The 7,154-nt window shown below is 37.0% G+C and overlaps 1 non-coding gene across 1 annotated transcript; it reads right to left on the bottom strand.

Moving 5' to 3' along the window:
- Positions 1 to 6,773: 6,773 nt before the first annotated feature.
- On the bottom strand, positions 6,774 to 6,879 carry LOC131178065 (U6 spliceosomal RNA). Its single transcript, XR_009147195.1, has one exon. It is a non-coding gene; the product is annotated as a U6 spliceosomal RNA (small nuclear RNA).
- Between the last annotated feature and the right edge of the window lie 275 nt (positions 6,880 to 7,154).

Here is a 7,154-nt window from a genome sequence, read left to right as displayed (position 1 = left end):
TGCTCTTCTGCACTCCTCGAATAGACCAATATATAATCCATGAATACCACAACAAACTGATCGAGGTATGGTCTGAAGATAGTGTTCATCAAATCCATAAAAGCAGTCAAAGCATTAGTTAGCCCGAATGGCATGACCAAGAACTCATAATGGCCATAACGGGTTCTAAAGCCAGTTTTAGGAATACTCTACTCTTGTACTTTCAGTTGATAATAACCCGATCTCAGGTCAATCTTGGAGAACACAACTGCACCCCTCAACTGATCAAACGAATCATAAATGCGGGGCAATGGATGTCTATTCTTTATTATCACCTTATTCAACTATCGATAGTCAATACATAAGCAGAGAGTGCCATCCTTCTTCTTAACAAATAACACTGGCGCTCCCTAAGGTGACACACTAGGGCTGATAAAGCCCTTGTCAAGCAGCTCTTGCAACTGCACTTTCAACTCTTTCAATTCTGCTGGAGCCATTCTATATGGTGTTATGGAGATTAGGTCCACACCAGGCACAACATCAATCTCAAACTACACTTCTCTTTCTGGAGGTAATCCTGGCAATTCATCAGGAAACACATCCGGAAAGTCACATACTGTAAGAATGTCCCTTAGTGTTGGACTCCCCACTTGGGTGTCTATCACATGTGCCAAGTATGCTTCACACCCTTTTCTGATCATTCTTCTGGCTAGTGCAGCCGAAATGATGTTTGATGGTAGTAACTGCCTCTCCCCATGTATTACCACATCACCGTATAGAGGGAGACCAAAAGTGACTGTTTTCAGTGTACAGTCAATCATGGCATGATGCTTGGCTAACTAATCCATGCCCAAGATAATATTATAATCTCTGAAGAGCATTTCAATCAAATCTAACAGAAAAACATGTCCTTGGATCACCAAAGGACAGTCTCTATAGATTCTGTTGACCCGAACCTCTTGTCCTAACGGACTAGTTACTAGCACTTCAAAACCCATTTTGACACATGGAACAGCAAGTGAACTGACTATGCTAGCACTAACATATGAGTGAGTTGAACCCGAATCAAACAGTACAAATATATATTGATCAGAGATAGAGAATGTACCGGCTACAACATCGGAAGTCTCAGCCTCTTCTCGCAGTCTCATCGTATAAACCCTGGTTGAAGCACTCCCTTATGCTGACTGATTAAAAGTACCCTGACTGCCAAAAGCATTGCCTTTACTTCTGCCTCTTCCTCTGCCAATTGGTTGTGAACCTCTGATAGCAGGACTCTGAACAAACCCTTCTGTAGTTGCAGAAGCTGGCTCAAATCTAGAGGCATTGGTGCAGTCATTAGCAAAATGACCCTTGCCTCCATAGTTAAAGCAAGCTCCTATTGCCCAATAGCATTCTCCCCCATGAATCTTGCCACAAGTCTCACAGGGGCAGGCAGGATATGAACCCCTGGTCGACTACTGACCATATCTAGGGGGTCTCTGTTCGGAGAATCTACCCCTTCCAAACCTTCCACATCGACCTCTACTAGGTTCCCCAAATTTCTTCTTCTTTCCAGATGTCCCACTGGGACTTTGTTCAACTAATTTTTTACCTTTTTCTTTCTCTGATTTTTTAGTCTTCTCAGATTTTTCTTTTGCTGGGGTCGCTTCTGATTCAATTCTTTCCAACTCAAGTGTCTGAGAGATGAGCTCAGAGAAGTTACTGTGTCTGAATCCCACTACTTGCATCCTTAGACTAGGCTTCAAACCAGTGTTAAATCTCTTGTACCTTTCCTTACTGGTAGAAAGGATACTCCCAGCATAGTGGCTTAAGTGGGAGAACTCCCTCTCATATTCTGCCACTGTTCTGTTGCCTTGCTTCAAACTCAGAAATTCTTCTAGTTTCTGATCCACATATGCATCTGGGACGTATTTCTATCTAAACTCTCTGATGAAGTCATCCCAGGTCAGTACTGGTGGTCCAGCCAAGCTGTGAGGGATGGTCTTCCACCAATCATAAGCATCCCTTTATAGCAAAGATACCGAATATTCAAATTTCAGCTCATCTTGGTAGTGCAATTTCTTGAATACTCTATCCATTCTTTCCAACCATTGCTCTGCTTCTAGTGGGTCTACTGTACCCTTAAATTCTATCACCCCGTACTTCAACAGTTTGTCATACTGTCTGACTGGAGTTTGAGGTTGCACCACAGTAGTCTGGGGTGGAGCTTGAGCAGGCATACCCCCAGCCATCTGTTGAAACATTGCCGCCATCTGCTGTGCGAACTATGCAAGAAACTGTGACATTTATAGGGCTAGTGCCACTGACCCACTGACATTTTATAGAGTTGGGGCTTCCCCTTGTGCCTCAGCTTCAACAGATTACTCAACTGAGCTATCCCCTTTTTCCATACCAGTCTGGAATAGGATATCTCCTGAATAATTAACACAAGGAGATTTCCCTCCATTAGTTCATATTTATGATGTATTGCACTGTATGTAACAATTAAGGACATTGAGCAGTTGTACTTAACAAAGAAAAGACACAAATTCACAAGTTAAAACATACTTCAAAAATTTTGCTCTGATGCCACTAAAACATGTTACACCTTACCCCTCTGTAAGGCATAACATGATCCCATAGAATACCTAATGAACTACAGAACTTCACATACCGATAACTCATTAAGTACCCTACAAGGGATTTTAAAATCATTTTCTTACTTTTTAGAGGTGGTGAGCATTTTCTAATAGGTATTAAAACATTTAATTAGAATTTGTAAACTAGTTAAAAAAATTTTTCCTTTTTATTTTTCCACAAATTTTAGAAAAATTTCGGCAGAGTGCTGTGTGTATTTTGATAAAACCATTCTTCAAATACCTGTAAAAAGCACTTCCAATGATTTATCTCATCAACTTCATCAAATCAATATCCATCACAACCAATTTCAACATCATTTCTCAAATTCCAAAAATTCAAATAAGTAATTTCCAATTCAAATAACATCCAAAATAATACTAAGTAATTTCATTCAATTTAAAACAAAAAACTTTCATTCATATTTCCTTACAGTTAAACAAATTACATTCATCCAAAATTTACATTAGAAAAATTCAACTAATATTATTACGAACTTTATACAACTGTTCATGATCAGTTTTACATGTACATAAATTTACATACTTCAAAATAATTATTACAATCAGGGTATAAAATATACCCAATATAACTTCAGGGAAGGTGGCTCCACAACCCTTAGTAGCTCACTCTGCTGCTCCTCTAGTTTCAATATCTGCGATAGCAATAATAGCCATCGTTGAGTACGATGACTCAGTGGTGCACAACATACTAAAATAACCTTTGTGCAGAATTTAAATCATACTTATTCAAAGATTGAACTGAACATGAGAAATAAATACAAAAACATGATTTATATGCATTTAATCCAAACAATTTCATTTCAAAGGTCTCAAAACAAATTTCATAAAAATACACAGTTATATCATGCCATTCGAAACAATAATCATCTCAATAGCCAGAAGCTTATGATAAGTCACATCACAAGGCTAGCTAGCTCAAATATATGGATATCCATTCAATTTCTTCTTCTACTGGCACACACCTCAACACTTCAGCCAGAGAAGGAATCAAAATTCGAAACTGATTTCCCCCACTAGTCATGCTAATGAGGCATTTAAATATATGGTCATGACACTGTGGTTTCAAAATTGTCTTAACAATTTACTAAACATTTAATGCCATTTCAAATATATATAAGTAAACTTTTAACAATTTAAGTCAAAAGCATAATACACATTTCATGCACTTTGTAAATGAATTTTAAAGAATATTGATGTTGTGCACAAACCTTATACGAGTCACCTCATGGCCTTAACTCGATGCCTCGGGTTCTTTCCCGGTATTCTTTTCCACTAAAACACATAGTTTTACAGTGTTTCAGTATCATAATTTATCATAACTCCAAAAATAAATTCAAATCTACTTATACCTAGCTGTAATAGGCTAAACTTGACGTTCTTTAAAATTTGTATTTCGAGGTTACTATTCATGATACTATTTAAGTCAATTTCTTGACTTTCTAATACTTAATAGGTGTGGAAATTCTAATTTCACCCACATACCACATTTTAGTTACCTAATTTGTTGGTTTTGGTTCTTTTCTCAAATTTTAAGTCTTTTAGGCAAAATTTCAAATTTTCAGTTTTGGTGTCTTATTTTGCATTATTCCATTGGTCATGTTGCTACTAGAATTTAGCTAAGTTTTCTTCATAGAAGTTGTTCCTTATTGTCTTAACTTTATTTTCCTTTTTGAATCACTCCATTTGGAGTTTGTAGCCCATGTTATAGCCATTTGAACATGGCTGGCTGGATTGGTCTAACCCAGATTTTCTGGGCACTAATTTGGTTCTGGCAATTTTAGGTCACTATTTTTGGGTGGCTAAATGACTTAGTTAAGTGCATAATTTAGGTTTGTGTTCTTCATGAAAGTTGTAGGGCTATGTCTCAGCTTTCTACTGGTAAAATTTCAGGTTATTTGTACCTGCCTAGCTCATGTTATGGCCAAATGAATAAACACTGTTTATTTAGTCATTTTTATATAGGGCAGTGTGCCTAATCTGGATTTGGCCAATTTGTTCACTATGCTATGGTCACTTTTTGGGCATGATTCCTTAATGAAAAATGTGCATTTTGTGTCTAGCTTCACTCCCAATTGGCCTCGCACCAATTGGGTTGGTAAATTTTCAATTTTGGTCCATGAAAGGGACCTTGGTCATGTTGCCTGCAGAATGGCCATAACCAATCCGAATTTCAATTTGGTTCCAACACTCCCAACACACCACAATTGGTCATACATGACCATTTTTCAACTCAAGCAAGGTCAAACACATTATTTGGCTAATTCTCACATTTTTCCTCCCAAAACCCTAGGTGCCAAACCCTAATTTTTATGCTCAGCTTATTTGATAAAATCTAAATGCATAATTAATATTTATACACTCATTCCCACTTAACTACTTCATAATTTGCATAAAAAATCACCCAATTCAACCTTAACCTACTGCTGACCGAATTCATATATAGTCCCTCAATAATTGTTTTCTTTTCATTTTAAGTTAAAATCTAAGCTAAAGTAACTCAAAACATGTATCTTTAACCATTAAATTTCAATTTAATGCTTACCTCAACTTGGAGTTTCCTCTTCCTCAAATCCTTCCTTTTTCTCTTTTCTTTTCTTGCTCAAGCTTCTTTTCAAGTGAAGTTAATAAGGTTTAATGATGGTAAGTAAGGTTTCTATGATGGGATTTAAGGTATATGAAGCTTGATTTTGGTGCTCCAATTGAGTTTTTGAAAGAGAGCTTGAGAGAGAGATAGGTCGGCTATTTTGCTAAGGGAAGAAGACATTAGTTAGTTTTTTTTTTTCTTTTATGTGTTTTTAATCTAAATTAATTCACAATTATCCAATGATCATTTCAAATTTTTAATTATTAAGTTTATTGCATCATGCATGATGTCATGCATGATGTAATAAACTTATCATGCATGATGTCATGCATGATGTAATAAACTTTTTCACTTTTTCAACTTTTTTTTTCATTTATTTTTTTTTAGTTCTTTAATTTAATTCTTGATCCCAAAATTTTCTTTTCTCCAATTTTATTTGACAGTTAGGTCAGGAGTCAGCTCTAGGGGTGAATTGACCAAATTGCCCCTCACCGGTTCGATCCGGTTTGCAAATAATTCAATATTTCTTCTGGATCCCTGACCTAATTATTTGACCTACTTAACAATTCTTTTTTTTGATTTTTTGTTTTCCAGTGTGTTCGCAATAGTCCTAAGGACCGCGGCGTCACATTTTACGGCTCAAAATTTGAGTTTAAATCGACCTCGCAGTCCTTCCCGAGAAGGTCACCCATCACTGTGACTCTCGGCTCATTTAACTTCTTGTGTTCTATTTTTCTTATTTATACTTAACAAATTGACAATTACTAATTATTTGTGTTCAGGGCTTATCTAGCTATCTTAGATGTGGTTATAATCCCCTAAATTATCCGGACCAACACCGATCACCGGAATAGTGAAATATACCAGGTTATACAAATAGGGATATTACAGAAGATGATTCCCCATTGCTGCATATATATAGGGCCTTGGCATTTATTGCATACAGAACCCGATGTGGATGCATCGATATTTGGAGAATTTATTGCTTTGACCAATGCAAAGCTAGATAGAGGGAAAGTCAGGAATAAGAGAGATCGAGAAATAAGAAGGGACCCGTTGTAAGAGATAGAGATCGGAAAAGGGGATGGTTATAATGGGATGACTGGAAGAAACAGGAGATGACCTATAGAGATCGGAGAACATAGAGGGTTAAATAACTTCCAATTGATTCTCTTCATCGTCATATTTGAGTTAGTTAAAGCATTTGCAGACATGATCGGATTCTCACCACACATCTCATCTGCAAGGACGCCCACCTAGCTGCTAGACGCCAAAATAGTTAAAGCAGCCCCATACATCCCAATGTACACCGTTGGTTATAATTGTAAGGATGGATCTGTAGCCCTATGTCTAAAATTTCCATGGGTAAAATTTTAGGTCATTTGGACCAGTATAGAGAGAGTTATGACCACATGAACACATACTATTCATTTGGTCATTTTCTGGGTTGGCAGTTTCAGTGACCCAACTTGTGCTACCAATTTGAATTGGTTAAAGGCAAAACTGGGTTAAGTGGTCTTCATGAAAAGTGTAGCCCTATGTCTAAGCTTTCCATGGGTAAAATTTTAGGTCATTTGGTCCATTTCTCGATTTGTGCGTGTCATCCTTGCGCAAGGGCCATGGTAATCTTCTCTGTATCGTTCCAATTTTATCGAATGTAATGGCCCGGCCCACTAGTGATATGGTCTGCTCTGGGCCGAAGCCCTCACGGTTTTAAAACGAGTCAATAGTAGAAAAGAAAAGAAAAGAAAAATCAATATAATGCAAATTATGACATCATTATGATGTCATTTACAAGTTCCCACCAATTACATTTAAACAACCATTTAATTAACTAATAAAAGAGACAATAAAGACCAAAGAAATTAAAAAGCAAACAGCCATCTTCTTCCCTCATTCCAGCCGCACCATGGCCAAGGAAAGCCCTCCATTTCTTTTCTTCATTTTAG

Source organism: Hevea brasiliensis, chromosome 2, assembly GCF_030052815.1.
Source record: "Hevea brasiliensis isolate MT/VB/25A 57/8 chromosome 2, ASM3005281v1, whole genome shotgun sequence".
In the NCBI taxonomy this organism is placed as follows: Eukaryota; Viridiplantae; Streptophyta; class Magnoliopsida; order Malpighiales; family Euphorbiaceae; genus Hevea; species Hevea brasiliensis.
The sequence above is the reverse complement of the archived record's forward strand: the minus strand, read 5'-3'. Positions and strand labels throughout refer to the sequence as shown.